Source organism: Lissotriton helveticus, chromosome 12, assembly GCF_964261635.1.
Source record: "Lissotriton helveticus chromosome 12, aLisHel1.1, whole genome shotgun sequence".
NCBI lineage: Eukaryota > Metazoa > Chordata > Amphibia > Caudata > Salamandridae > Lissotriton > Lissotriton helveticus.
Genome location: NC_136073.1, coordinates 137,861,586 through 137,875,540, shown reverse-complemented (window position 1 = coordinate 137,875,540; position 13,955 = coordinate 137,861,586). Strand labels below are relative to the sequence as shown.

The 13,955-nt window shown below is 49.1% G+C and overlaps 1 non-coding gene across 1 annotated transcript; it reads left to right on the top strand.

Annotated features, from left to right (window-relative positions):
- The first annotated feature begins 10,289 nt into the window (after positions 1–10,289).
- On the top strand, positions 10,290–10,371 carry TRNAS-AGA (transfer RNA serine (anticodon AGA)). The gene has a single exon. It is a non-coding gene; the product is annotated as a tRNA-Ser (tRNA).
- The last annotated feature ends 3,584 nt before the right edge of the window (positions 10,372–13,955 follow it).

The window sequence follows — 13,955 nt, the reverse complement described above, 5'->3', positions numbered from 1 at the left end:
ATACGCAGAGTAGGAGGGCCGTCATCAGTGATACATTACTAAAGTCATAGGGCTTGTGAAAACTCCAGTCTTCAAAGAAAGACTGAGTGTACCAAATGTGCCATGCCCGCTCAGCATGAGAGTTTTAAGGATGTGATCTTTACAGCCTGTAGTGCATTTAGAGCAAACTGTCGCAAATATATTATTAAAGCATGGTGTGGTAGTGCACTATAATTTAGAGACACCACAGGGCATATGATCTACAATCTGTGATAATCATCACGGCTAGTGCGTTTTTCTTGTATTTCCGCATATCGCTGGATTTTCTCGCTCTGTTAGCTGTGTATTATCAACGCGTCGCTCACAGGCGATGCAAAATCCAGCAAAATCAGTGGAAACCAGCGATAGCAGTCTGAATCCTCCGATAAACTACCTGCAATATTGGAATGCTTGCTGATACGCAAGTGTGTACTTCATCTGACAATCCACCTTTCATTGAAGAGATAGGTTAGTCAGCTTTTTTTCAGGCGTAAATGTCTAGCGATAACCGCGATTAGCAAGACATTTTTGATTGCTTCGCGGGTCCAGGGCCGCGTTGCTAATACAGCAAAGTTGTGTTTGCGACTTATTTAATGGAGTTCTTGTAAGGAACGCCTACTTTGCATTTAATTAGCGATATATATCGCTGGCCTGTGATGCGTCCCGAAATTGGCTTATATCGCAAGATAACATGCCCTAATGCATGTTAACAAGGCCTTGATGACAGCGCAATAATGAAATTGCAGCTTTAGCACCGAGAACGACCGCTAAAGTGGTGAAAACACGCTTGCTAATATGCCCTCACATTTTCGATTGAATAGACACTACATTTGCACAGACATACAGTTTTACTGAAAGAAATATGCAGGGCACAAACAATAGATCATGTGTTGAATTTCAGCGAGTATTTATTATTTATGCATCACTGAATAAAGTGTCTTAATTTGTTGAAATCTTATTAATACCTTGTTTCCAATATACTTCAGAATTACAAAGAAAGTTCTTCTTTTCTGCTTTCCTAACTAGAGATATATATCTTTAAATATATGTACAGTTCATTTAAAGGTATTTAAATGTTGTTGTGTGTTAGAAAAACATAGGCATCATACAGCCTTTCCTTTCTCGCTCTCTGTATGCCAGGCACGATTGTCACATAGGAAATATTTCACTTTACAAGAGGTGGTAGATAGACAGCTACAAAGATAGACAACTAAGAGACAGACAGACGATAGATAAGTAAGTTTTAAGACTGAGCATAGGAGGGGTGCAGACCTCACTCGGGAGGGTCCGCCTATAACAACAACAACAACAAAATGCATTTGTAAAGCGCGCTACATACCCGTGAGGGTCTCAAGGCACTGGGGGGGGGGGGCTGCTACTGATCAAGGAGCCAGGTCTTGAGAAGTTTTCTGAAGGCCAGCAGGTCCTGGGTCTGTCGTAGGTTGGTGGAGAGAGTGTTCCAGGTCTTGGCGGCGAGGTAGGAGAAGGATTTGCCACCGGCGGTGGTTTTCCAGATGTGAGGAACTGTGGCGTTGTTGGCAGAGCGAAGGCTGCGGGTGAGGGTGTAGAAGCTGAGTCGGTTGTTGAGGTATCCTGGTCGGGCGTTGTGGAGGGCCTTGTGTGCGTGGATGAGGAGTTTGAAGGTGATCCTCTTGTCGACGGGGAGCCAGTGCAGGTCTCTCAGGTGGGGTGTGATGTGGCTGCATCTTGGGACGTCGAGGATCAGTCGTGCCGCGGAGTTCTGGATGCGTTGCCGCCACCTCAGGAGCGTGGTTGTTGTTCCTGCGTAGAGGGTGTTCCCGTAGTCCAGTCTGCTGGTGACGAGGGCATGGGGGACTGTCTTTCTCGTGTCGGAAGGGATCCATTTGACGATCCTGCGGAGCATTCGGAGTGTGTTGAAGCAGGACGCGGAGACTGCGATTACTTGCTTGGTCATGGAGAGGGCGGAGTCTAGGATGATCCCCAGGTTCCGTGCGTGGTCGGTGGGTTCTGGGGCTGTTCCTAGCGATGTTGGCCACTAGGAGTCGTCCCAGGCTGAGGGGGTGGAGCCGAGGATGAGGACCTCCGTCTTGTCTGAATTCAGCTTCAATCTGCTGTGCTTCATCCATTCGGCAATGGCCTTCATTCCTTTGTGGAGGTTGGCTTTGGCGGTGTGGGGGTCTTCGGTGAGGGATATGATCAGCTGGGTGTCGTCTGCATAGGAGATGATGTTAAGGTTATGTCATCGTGCGACGCGGGCGAGTGGTGCCATGTAGATGTTGAACAGCGTCGGGCTTAGGGAGGATCCCTGTGGGACGCTGCAGATGATCTCGGTGGTCTTGGAGAGGAAGGGTGGGAGGCGGACACTCTGGGTTCTGCCGGAGAGGAAGGATGTGGTCCATGCTAGGGCCTTCTCTTGGATTCCGGCATCATGGAGGCGTGCTGTTAGGGTGCTGTGGCAGACCGTGTCAAAGGCTGCTGATAGGTCCAGAAGGATGAGGGCGGCTGTTTCTCCTTCGTCGATCAGGATCCTGATGCCGTCGGTGGCGGCGATGAGGGTGGTCTCGTGCTGTGGTTGCTGCGGAAGCCGTACTGGGATGGGTCCAGGATGTTGTTGTCTTCGAGGTAGTGGGTCAGCTGTCTGTTGACAATCTTCTCCATGACTTTCGCCAGGAAGGGGAGCAGGGAGATGGGCCGGAAGATCTTGAGGTCCTTGGGGTCCGCCTTGTGTTTCTTCAGTAGGGCGTTGATCTCGGCGTGTTTCCAGCTCTCCGGTAAGGTTGCTGCCTCGAAGGAGGTGCTGATTGTTTTCCGGAGATGGGGTGCGATGGCTGCGCTGGCTTTGTTGAAAACGTGGTGAGGGCATGGGTCGGATGGGGATCCGGAGTGGATGGAGTTCATGGTCTTGATGGTGTCTTCGTCGCTGACGTTGGACCAGGTGGTCAGGCGACTGGTGCGGGTGGAGGTCGCAGGGGTGGTGGTCTCGGTGGTGGATGTGGGGGTGTTGGAGTTGAAGCTGTCGTGGATGTCAGTGATCTTGCGGTGAAAGAAGGAGGCCAGTGAGTCGAACAGGTCTTGTGAAGGTAGGATGTCGTTAGTGTTGGAGCTGGTGTTGGGAGTTCTTTCACGATGCTGAAGAGTTCTTTGGAGTTGTGTGCGTTGTTGTCTAGGCGGTCCTTGAAAGCGGTCCTCTTGGCGGTCCTATGAGTTGGTGGTGTCTGCGGGTGGCATTCCTGTGGGCTGTGTGGCTGTCTGGTGTACGGTCGCGGAGCCATTTCTTCTCCAACTTCCGACAGGTGAGCTTGGAGGTCCGGAGGTCTTCGGTGAACCATGCGGCTTTCTTGTTAGTGTGATTGGTTGCGGAGGTCTTGAGTGGGGCGAGGGTGTCGGCGCAGTCGTTGATCCACTGTTTGAGGTTGATGGTGGCGGTGTCGGGGTCGGTGGGGTCGGCGGGTGGTCTCAGGGCGAGGGTGGTGGTCAGTTGGTCCTTGGTGACTTTGCCCCAGCAATGACGTGGCAACTGTTGGGTGCGGTGGTGTGTGGTGGGTTTCCTGAAGGTGAAGTGGACGCATCTGTGCTCGGTGGTGTGGTTGAAGGAGACGTAGGGACTTGCGGAGAAGATGGGGTCCAGTGTGTGTCTGGCGGCCTGGGTGGGTGTCGTCACAAGCTGTTTGAGTCCGAGGTTGGCGAGGTTGTCGATCAGGGCAGAGGAGTTGTTGTTGTTCTCGAGGTGGAAGTTCAGGTCCCCGAGGAGGATGTAGTCCGTGGAGGCGAGGGCGTGGGTGCTGATGAGGTTGGCGATGGCGTCGCTGAACTGTGGTCGTGGTCCGGGTGGTCTGTAGACGAGTGTTCCTCTGAGGGTGGTGATGGGGTTGGTGTGGATCTGGAAGTGCATGTGCTCAGTGGAGGTGAGGGTGTCGTCGGTGTTGGTCGAGATTCTGAGGGTGTCCTTGTGGATGATGGCGATCGCCCCTCCCACTCCGTTGGTGCGGTCTCTGCGGGCGATCTTGTACCCCTCTGGGATGGCTATGATGGTGTCTGGTGCAGAGGTGGCGTCCAGCCAGGTCTCCGTCAGTAAGGCGACATCGGGGGTGGTAGAGTCTAGGAGGTCACAGAGTTCGATGGCGTGCTTGCGAGCGGAGCGGGTGTTGAGGAGGATGCATCTGAGGTGGTTTGGTTCTCTGGTTGATGGTTTGGCAGGCCGGATGCTGATGAAGCTGCAGTTTCGGCAGGAGAAGGGCCCTTGGGTGTGCTTCGGGGTGGCCTGGTAGCAGGAGTGGTCTCGTCCGGTGTTGAGTGCGTGGAGGGTGCTTGAATCGTAGTGCAGTCTGGTGTCGTGACGACTTCGGGGTCCAGGGGTTCTGGCGCTGGGCGCGGTCCAGGCGGGGAAGGGCACAAAAGGGCTTGCCTTTGGCGCGCCTTCGGGGAGCCATCAGCGCACCCGCTGCGCGGTCGGCGGTGGTCATCATTAAGGTGGGGAGGGAGGAGGAACAGCAGAGTCGGGAGCGGGGCGGTGAGGGGGCGTGGCCGCGAAGGAAGCGGCGGGAAAACAATGACACAGAAGGCAAGAGGGGGGCATGGGGGGGTGGCGGAGGGCTGAAAACCGGAGAAATAAGCAGGCAAAAATACAAGTGGCAAGTTTACAGTAGTGATTAAGAAAACAAGCGTCGGAACAAACCGCAGTCAGAGTGCTGGTCGAGGCACCGGAGACTCAAAACCTGTTGGTGGCAGCAGCGGGGAAGAGCGCGAACAGAGGGAGCTGTTGGCGGTAGGGGGAGCGACCCGGCCCTTGGACAGGGTCGAGGTCACAGCAAGATCTCTCGCTGGTTTAGCGCCTCGAGTCCCTTTTAATGTGTCTTCTAAGCACGTGCACCGAATCGTCCCGGATTTGCACAAACCTTCATCATTTTGTTGCTTTTGTTAAAACGATGAGTTTAGTCATCAGAGAAGTGGTGAAGACAGTAATCACAAACAGCGAGGCTTTACACACATTAAAACCCGACACGTGGCTTGAAGGGTGGCTCCAAAGGCTACTCTAAAAGAATAATTTCATACAGCTAATACACCGTTCAAAGAAACCGCAAACCTACATATAATGTAGCAATGTCGTCGATTCCGAATTGACGTTAAACTTCTATGGCAAAAATACTAAATAATGATGGATTCAAAAAGACAGCTGCATTGAACCAGTGACGCCTGCGTGACAGGCGGGAGTTCTAACCCCCAAACCAGCAATGCCTCGCTGAAAATTCAGCCGTGCATTTTCTAAATGAAGTCAACAATGACACAGAAGATGTTCACACTTGACCCTTGCAGATGCTGAATCTTTAGATGTAGTCAACGCTAAACCACCCAGGATGTACATGAACAGAAACAAAGATGCTGCACAGTACAACCCATGCCTGAAATGATGAGAAGTGACAAACTGACACCCGCAGGCGATGAAAAGACAATGCTTTCTGTGCTTAACAGAGACAAGCGCCGGTGGTGTCAGTGATAACAGTAAAGGACATATTGAGCCCCTCATTTTACCAGTACAGTAGTACTGACACCTCTCCCCATGCGTACTACACTGTTTAATAGGACAGTACTAGCTCTTTCTCGGGGTGCCGGGAAGGATACACGTTATGGGACGGAACGGAAGTCCTTCATACTTTAGGATAGATGTTTACCCTTTAATCTGGACGTGTTTTTAAAGTCAGTTTTAGGCTGAACGTGAAATAAAGCAATATTACAGAAAAAGAAAATATTCTTATAGAAAAGGTATTATAACACAAGCAAGTGTTTCTGCATTTTCTAAAAACGGTTTCTTCGCAATTACACCGAGTACAATATGCAACAGTATATTAAAGGTAAACAACTCATTAAAACACTCTTTCCCTACTGCAGTACAGCTGTGTCATCATAATGGAATGACCTCTTTTTTAAAGCTGGATTTATCACCAATTGTAGAAAACAGAACTACGACACAAACGTTATTTTAAAAAAATACTCGGTATATTGAAAATGTATATTAACAAAGAAAATATATCGCCCAACTGCCGTGACATTGCCACCCGCAATGCCGTGACCCGGATTCTTTCCGGGGTTGCTGCGGCCACAACGCAGAGTACTAACCACTATACGATCACGGCGAGCTACTTGGGATCTGTCTATCACGGATGTACTACAGCTGAATGCTGTCTGATTTCATAACACAGTGTAATGTTCCCGATGGTAATTCTTCTGCTGTATTATTCAAAAAATTATATGAACTTACAAAAAGTGATACTGTAAACCGGATGAGGCCTCCAGAACTGGGCACAGACCCCAGAAGGGACCACCAGAAATGTGTGCAATGAAATACGTGGCCCCCAGAATAGAGCACAATGCTCCGGAGGAGGCCCAGAGAACTGACTAAGAGTTACCGATTTGTTATTCAAACTTTCGAAGAGTAGTATCAAACCTCTAAGTCAGGCATCGAGAACCGGACATGGCGTTTAATATGAGGTGTGTGACGCTTGACTATACTCCCTATGAGTCTCCCAGGGCAGACACAATATTTCAGAAGAGACCTCCATAACTCGATAGAAAACTTCAAGTGAAGCCTCCCTAAGTGAACACAATATCACAAATGTGGCCTTCACAGACACAGTGCTATGGATACAGCATTTTTAGATGGACACAGCACACCATGTCATTACCCACGCACTCACAATACTTCAGACAAAGCCTCTAGAACGGAACACCACACCCCAGATGCAGCATCCAGAAATAGGGACAGTCTGCAGGTTTGGGTCCAAAACTGAAAACAACACTCAAAATGCATTGACCAAAAGAAAACACAACACTGTAAGTCTGGGCTCCAAAAATCAGCAAAATATTCCAGATGAGACATTTACAACAGGTCACAATACTGCAGACACGGCTTCAGTAATAAGATGACACCTGCAGCACTGGACACATTCCGACAGTGGTGGCCTCAGGACAAGAGCAAAAACTTCAGACGTTTCTACTAGAACTGGGTACAAAATGCCAGACATGACTGTGATAACAGGCACAGTACTCTAGATGAACCCTCCAGTACCAGGCACCTTACACTGCAGGTGCCCCCCAGATAAGAAGACAATGTGCCAGACGTGGTTTTTAAAAGTAGCAGCAAGCCTCCTGGTGAGGTTTTGAAAAGTTTACCAGAACTCCAGCTGGAACTTTGTTTACTTGACACAATACCCAGGAGGACTATGCAGAACTAGACACAACACTTCAGGGGGTTGCAAGCTTGGGACACAATATGCTAAACTAGTCTCTAAAGTGGGTAGTAACTGTTCAGACAAATTATTCCAAAAGAACCCTTTGGAAATGTACCCAGCTACCCACACAAGGCCATACTTGTGCTGTGCACACTGTCCACCTGTAAAAGTGCGTCCATTTCCGCCTAGCTTTTCGTCAAGCTCCCTCTGCACCCAACACTACTTTTGGCCTACTCACTGCCTTATTATGGAAGGGAAGCGTGCAACCCCGCTGCCTGAGCTGTAACCATCTGTACTCTAAAGCTAAGTTTACACTGGTGCTGCCTGTGCTGTGCCTGTTCATGGGGCACGGAAGCTTGAGCCTCTTCTGCCTGTTCAGTAGCAGTGTCAGTAATAGAAGGTTACTTTGGTTCTTCATGTGCTGCACCTGTTCTTTGAAGCTTGCATTACTGCTGCCCAGGTTGTACTTTGATGCAAGTGCACCTTAAAACCATATTTTCATTTCGCAAAACCAAACAGATTGGCTTTGAAAATAAAAGATACTGGTGGTTGGTGGTACAATACATTGGCATCCAAACACCAAACACATCTTTAGGTACGAAGGATGAGCAACGACAGTGCTTCAGCAAGGACGATGACGCGTGCTGCATCATGACCAGCTAGCACCGCAACGAGTACTGCATCACTTTGCACCGCAACCCTGGTCTCACCGACGACGCCAACTGACGTCCCCACTGAGTCGCTGCTCACACTGTGACCTGGGGGCATTGCACCACTGCACTTAGCACCACAGCACCTGACATCTGCCGACACCAGCACTCCTGACTTCAACCGCAAGGAGTTCAATCTTCATTGCGTGTGACTTCAAAGGCCTGACGACTCCTGCACCAACGTCCGGAACCGACGCCAGCAGACATCATGCTTTCGGAAGCTCAACGAGAAGTAGCTGATGCCCTGCATTTTTTAAGGTACTGTTTTGCAGGTCTTCGTGACACCGTAGATGGCCCACGATGCTGCGGTCAGCCAGAACTCTTTGGATTTGTTTGTTCACAATTCCGTGATAGCCCCAGACAGAGCAATCGACTTCAAGAACTGTATTTCAAAGTTATTTTGATAAGTGAACATTTCTAAGTACTGTATTGTGTTTTTTTAATCATTTTTGATCTTGTCTTAAGTATATAAAATATTAGATATATTTCTAAACTGGTGTGGTGTCCTTTTGTAGTGCTTTCACTGTGTTACTGTTGGTTATGTGAAAATGCTTTACACACTCCCTCTAGTATAAGCCTGACTGCTCGTGCCAAGCTACCAAGGGGGTGAGCAGGGGTTATTTTAGGAGTGCAACTCCCTTATCCTGACTGGGAAGAAGGGTCCCTTTTTGGACAAAGCTACTTACCTCTGCCAACTAGAGACCCACATTTCTAGCAGCCTGTCTGCAGGACAAACCTGCAGAAGGTGTCGCCTTGCAACTGGGCCATTGGGAGGGCCCCGCCCTCAAGGTCTAGCCTCACTATAATATGGTTGTGATGAGATGGGGTCAGGGGAGCACTGGCCCAGCTGTGACGCACTGGTTTGGGGCCCAGTGTTTGTGGGCTGAGAGGGGGCCCTGGGCAGCTGCCTACACTGCCTATGCCCAGCGCTGAACTGCTACATAACATGTGCTCTTTCCTTCACCTCTTCTGACCTCTGGACAGGCGCGCAACACCCATTGGCCTCAAAGGGCTTCAGCCCCCCCGTCATGTGTGGCAGCCCGGGATGAGACACTTCCCAGGCCCGCTAACAGCCGCACCCGAGCACTTCACAGGTCTTTAAAAGACCTTGTGCATGTTAATGGGGCTTTGTTGTTGTTTCACCCCTTCTAAGAGCCCCTGCAGCTCGACTCTGCCAATTGCCTAAAGATTCAGCCCCCCCCGCCGAATTGTTTTCTTAGCCCCCCCCCCCCCCGAAATTTGACTCTAGTTGCGCCTCTGCCCATCTTGCCAAAAAGCCGAGGAACCGCCACTCTCAAAGCAGAGGAACCACCACTCTCGGAGAGAAAGTGTCACCTTTGGTTGCAGGTCCCCATTCAAAGAGAGACACCCATGAAAACATCACGGAGACGGGTATCACAGCAAGAGGAGCGGGGTGGGGGGCTTTTAGCCCACAGTGCCCTTTACATGGCTCTGGCAATAACCACCCTGTTCCTGGTACCAACATCAGGCACCAGAGCCCAGTAAATTACCAGAGTGAACTATAACCCTACAAAGAGTATTTAACCACCTTGTCCTGCAATGCATGACTTTTCTATTATAATGATGAAAAACATGGGGATCCAAGCCACGACCATCTCGTTAGTAGCACCACGCTCTAAACAACTAAGCTTAAAATCAGTTTTGAAACATATATTAATGTCCATTATAACGAGCATACACACACCTAAGTCAGTCTAATTGAGAGCCTGTCACTGTAGACAGAAGCATACTAACAGACAGGCAGACCATTACTGACCCATCATAGTTGCTGGCCAAGACAATGAGGCGCTCAGATACTCCAGCACCAACCCGCACACCCCAGATGCATCACCGAAGAACACACACATTATTTAATGACCTGTAACAAGAGCTGCGCGGCCATCCCTCCCCAGAAAGGATGGACTGAAGGCTAGAATCACTCCACAGACCCCCTCCCTCCTCCTCCAGAAAGGTGCTGGTCTCGGCTCAGCAGCACTGCGCATGCTCAATGTTCTACAGGTTCTTCTCACACCTAAGCTTGAGCCATACCACACTCTATCAATCACGGGCCGTCAATCCTTAACCCTCCCCTTCATGTACCCTTTTCACTGTTTTCCTTTCTCAATCACTCGCACCTCCCTCCACTTTCATTGACCTTGAACACTTGTTGCACTTTCTAGGTGGTATTTTGCGATATAATTTTGTCGAGTACACAGCTTATCACTTTCCAAACCGAACGATGTGCTTGCCTATTATTCTGTGCGCCTCTCCTTCCTACACTAAATTCTATATGCCCATAGTATACTGCATAATACAGCTGATCTATACTTGGTGACATCACAGTTTTATGGAAGTAGTCGTGGCCGAGTGGTTAAGGCGATGGACTAGAAATCCATTGGGGTCTCCCCGCGCAGGTTCGAATCCTGCCGACTACGCATCCTTTTTAAATCATGGCATTTGATATTGACATGGAACTGGTTATGTGGTTCAGAAACATCTGCCTTTTCGCATAATTGTGTCTTTGCTACTCATGTGAGGTAAACCACCAATATGATTGCAACAATAAAAATACTGTAGGTCAAACAAATCAAACATACTTTAAAAAGTGCGCATGTGGTAGACCTTTACGTTTAACGGGTCACCTTTCAGTTGTGTATTGCTGTATGCAGATGCTAAGCTAGCACTAAGAGGTGATACTGTTTCCCAAATAGCATAATGTGTGTTAAAATGTGTGCAAATAACGAAATAAGACTCGAAGTTGTAAAACGTGCCCTTTCTTTCTGCATCATTTAGTAAACCGTCCTGCATACTTTGGTCCTCTTTTGCCACATTTTTCCAGTGGTCCTGGCCTAGGTGTAAGACCTTTAGAATTATATCAACCAATTATAAGTATTTAGAACAAGTTTAGCCGGTGGAAGTGCATTAGAATTTGTGAGATATGATCACATTTTGAGTTTCCTGCAACAAGTAGTGCCGCTGGAGTGCGCAAGGATTAAGAGGTGCTGGTGGTGATTCGGTTTGTCCAGGTTGTCCAATCAAGATGGAAAGAATCGTTGCTTGAACAACTGTTGAGAAGATTGAGGGCGGAATGGAAGGTTTTAGCCTCCTTAGGAGAAGGAGGCCCAGTTAGGCAGCTTTTTTTAGTCTGCAAATATGGAGAGACAAATTTATTTTCCTATCAATACCATAATCAATCAGTTTTTACAATGGTACCAAGGCGGGAACAATATCAAGTTCTGTGAGAGTTTCAACTCATTCTTGAGAAGGAAGAACTGAGTCATTTATTTTAATTTTATTAATTTAATGCAATTTTATATAGCGCAAACATTACCCGAATGTGTCAGAGTGCTTTACAAAAGAACCAGTTGCATTACATAAGGACTTTGGATTACAGGCCGCTCTCGTTGACATGGTTAACTCCCTGGCTCCTAGATGTGCTAATTTTAACATCATTGGTGATCTGAATATACATCTTGATCAGACATCTTCTTTATCTATCAGCTCTTTGATAGCGGATCTGGAAGCCATGCAGTTGAACCAACTTGTCACTGCCCCTACCCACAGAGGAGGTCACATTCTCGACCCCTTTTTTACCACCTTGGACCGGGCTTTGGCATCTGACCCGATGGTGGTGGGCTGGACTGATCATCTATTGGTTAAAGTATCATGCCCTCTGGATGATCACCAATTTAAACCTGTGGACAGATTGACCTTCAAAAGAAATTGGCGTAAGCTTAAAATGGAGGAGTTTGTTAATATTCTCGAGGCACAGCCCTTGGGCAACCTGTCGAATGTTGAACAGGGATATGAACAGTTCTGTGCTTGGGTCCGTACTGCCCTCGATTCTCTTATACCAATGCGTTGGTCGAAATGTCATGCTAAAACCCGCAGTCCTTGGTATAATGAGTCCCTTGCTGAGCTCAAGAGAACTTGCCGACAAGCGGAGAGGGCGTGGAGGAAGTCTTTTGACCCCACACTGAAATCATTGTACTTTACCCAGCTTAAGAGCTATCACAGAGCTATCTGTCAAGCCCGGGCAGCATATTATGCGTTTGAGTTCTCCAACAGCCCTAATCCATCTAAATTAATTTTTAAGGTGCTTAAAGATCTGATGGGTAAACGGGCCACCTCGCTAGAAATCTGCACGGACTCTCATTGTGAAAGCTTGGCATCCTTTTTCGTGGAGAAGGTGCAGATAATCTACCGAGGGTTTATGCCAGCTGTGCCCGATGCTGAGCCCAGGCCTGTTGGGGTTCCAGATTGTGAACCTCTGTCCTCCTTGCCTGCTATGTCGGCTGAGGCATTTGACACCCTGAGCCTCAAAATTAAATCGGGCTCTCCTTTAGATCCTTTGAAGCCAGAGCTTATCACTCTCCTCCCGCCCCTGTGTCGTGAACCCATACTGGACCTGATTAATCTTTCACTTACGGAAGGCGTGGTTCCTGCTTCTTGGAAGCAAGCTGTGGTCAGCCCTATATTGAAGAAGCCTAGTCTAGACCCTCTGCTCCCTGAGAACTATCGCCCCATCTCCCTCCTGCCCTGGACCGCCAAGGTCACTGAGGCACATGTAAATTCCATCTTGTCTGCCCATCTCTCTCGTAATAATATTCTTGACGAGAGTCAGAATGGCTTTCGGGCACAACACAGCACCGAAACGGCTCTGCTCTTTATGAGCGAACATCTCCGTTCGGTGCTGGATGTGGGGCAGACAGCGGCGCTCCTTTTGTTAGATCTGAGCGCCGCATTTGATACTGTGTCTCATGGCATTTTGTTGCGGAGGTTGGAGGAAGTGGGACTTGAGGGCAAGGCTCTTCAATGGTTCCGCTCTTTCCTTTCGGACCGGTTTTTTAAAGTGGCCATTCCTCCTGGTCAGTCCTCGTTCCATCCTCTGGGGTTAGGAGTCCCTCAGGGTTCGGCGTTGAGCCCCACGCTGTTCAACTTGTATGTGAAACCGCTAGCTGCCGTAGTTAGACAATCTGGCTTAACCATGACATCTTATGCCGATGACACGCAGCTAGCGGTGACACTCAGTGGGGACCCTGAGGTGACTGCCCCCAGGTTTCGCGCAGGGCTTCTTGCCGTGGCGGACTGGATGCGTATTAACTGTTTACAGTTAAACGCCAAGAAAACCGAAGTCCTGATTTTAGGAAAGCAAGCGGATTCGTGGGGAGATCAATGGTGGCCTCCTGAGCTGGGGGTGACTCCCATTCCAGCGGCCGAAGTGAAGAACTTGGGGGTCTGGCTGGATTCCAACCTTTCTTTTACCAGCCATACTAAGAAGATCGCAGCCACCTGTTATGGGATTCTGCGAGGACTGAGACCGGTCCTTAAATTCTTCGACCCCCCTACTCGGCAACTGGTTGTCCAAGCCTCCATTCTTTCCCGGCTGGACTATGGGAGTGCTCTGTTACTCGGCGTTAATCAGGCTGAGGCGACTAGACTGCAGAGAGTACAGAATGCCGCTGCGCGGGCCATTGTAGGCCTCCCGAGACGGTGCTCTGTATCGGCAGTCCTGACCTCCCTGCATTGGCTGCCGGTCAGACAGAGAATCAAATTTAAGGCACTCTGTTTGACATTTAAGATCTTGAAACTCTCGTCTCCCCCCGCCTTGATGGGCCTTGTTTCCCCATATGTCCCCAGGCGGTCTCTCAGGTCGGAATCTCTCTACCTAGCGAACGTGCCTAGATTCAGATTGAGTAGGATAGGAGGTCGTTCTTTTTGTGTTATGGCGGCTGGACTATGGAACTCTCTTCCTGTCCATATCCGTGCCCTGAATAGCCTGACTCTTTTCAGACGGGCGATTAAGACCCATCTGTTCACCTCCGTTAATTAATTTCTTCTTCTCAGTGGCGATCTGTTATGTTGTGGTACTTGATCAGGCGCCAGGACGCCCCTTCGCTGGGGCAGCTGTGCGCTGAATAAAAGTTATTAACATAACATAACATAACATGAGTTGCATGAGAGATACAAACAGAAAAAAATGCAAATGTACAAGTTGTAAAGCCACTCGAGGAAGAGA